Genomic DNA, 1908 nt, shown 5'->3' with positions numbered 1-1908 from the left:
CACACACACACACACACACACACACATATATATATATATATATATATATATATTAACATCTCTAAATAGTGTAGGCCAATAAAATCCAGATTGTAAAATTTTATAAACAATTTTATCATTCCCAAATTGACCTCCAAATTTAGAATCATGACATTTTTGGATAATTTCCTAAATTTCTTTATAAGGCACACATCGTCTCATTACTAAATCTTTGCATTGTTTGTACAAATATGGTTCATCCTAAAAATAAAATTTTGCATCGTGAATGAATTTCTTTTCCTGTTGTTTTTTCATTCCATATGGTAAAATACCACTAACTATATAATTCACAATATCAGCATACCACTGTATTTCCCATCCTTTTACAGCATAAAGTTGTTCATCAAGACAAGTTTTATTAATGTATTTTTCCAAATCAAGTGTTTCTTCCTATTCCAACCTAGATAGATGATCAACAATTTGATTATCAGTCCCTTTCCTATTCACTACTGCAAAATCAAACTCTTGCATCAAAAGTACCCATCTAATTAATCTTGGTTCCACATCGTACTTTTGCATTAAATATTTAATAGCCAAGTGGTCAGTATGCACAACACATTTAGCTCCAATTAGATATGACCTAAACTTATCAAAAGCATAAAAAATGGCTAGTAACTCTCTTTCAATAGTGGTGTAATTAATTTAAGCATCATTAAAAGTCTTACTATAATAGTATATAACTTTAAAAATCTTGTCATATCTCTGCCCTAAAATAGCTCCAATTGCATAATCACTTGCATCACACATTAATTCAAAAGGTTTCTCCCAATCAGGTGAAACAATTATAAGAGCAGTGATCAATTTTTCTTTTAAAGTTTCAAAGACTTTAAGGCACTATTGATTAAAATTAAATTTTGTATCTTTTTCTAGAAGTTGGCATAAAGACTTAGTAATTTTTGAAAAATCTTTAATATATCGTCTATAAAATCAGCTGTCTTAAAAAGCTTCTAACTCCTCTTACAGTAGTAGGTGGAGGTAGGTTAGATATAACTTGTATTTTTGCAGGATCTACTTCCATGCCATTTTCTAAAATTTTGTGTCAATGTGCAATTCGTCATGCAATCATAAATTGACATTTTTCCTAGTTTAATATGAGATTAGTCTTTTCACATCGTTCTATAACTTTCTCTAAATGATTTAGACATATTTCAAATTAAGTTCCAAATATAGAAAAAACGTCAATAAAGACTTCAATCCCCTTTTCAATTAAATTACTAAAAATTGACATCATACATCTTTGAAATGTTGCAGCTGCATTACATAATCCAAAGGACATTCACCGAAAAGCAAAAGTTCCATAAGGATTAGTAAATGTTGTTTTCTCTTGATCTTCTAGAGTAATAGGAATTTGATGATAACTGGTATATCCATCTAGAAAACAAAAATATATGTGCCCAACCAGTTTATCCAACATTTGATCCAAAAAGGGTAACGAAAAATGAACCTTTGTAGTGGCAGAATTTAATTTTCTATATTCTATGTAGATTCACCATCCAGTGATATAACTTGTTGATATTAATTCATTATTCTCATTTGTTACAACAGTCACATCTCCTTTCTTTGGAACACAGTGAATTGGACTTACCTAAGCACTATCTGAAATATGATATATTATTCTAGCATCTAACCAATTTAAAATTTCTTTCTTAACAACTTATTTCATCATAGGATTCATCTTTGAGGATCAGCATGTTGATCTTCTAATAAAATTTTATGCATACAAATTGAAGGACTGGTTCTTTTAATATCAGCTAATGTCAATCCAAAGGCTTTCTTGTATCTTCTTAAAGTTTCTAACAACTGTTGTTCTTGCATATCAGTTAATTCTATAGATATAATAACAAGTAATGTGGATAAGTCTCCTAAGAA

This window comes from Phalaenopsis equestris, unplaced genomic scaffold, assembly GCF_001263595.1.
Source record: "Phalaenopsis equestris unplaced genomic scaffold, ASM126359v1 Scaffold000831, whole genome shotgun sequence".
Taxonomy (NCBI): domain Eukaryota; kingdom Viridiplantae; phylum Streptophyta; class Magnoliopsida; order Asparagales; family Orchidaceae; genus Phalaenopsis; species Phalaenopsis equestris.
Note: the sequence above shows the minus strand (reverse complement) of the source record.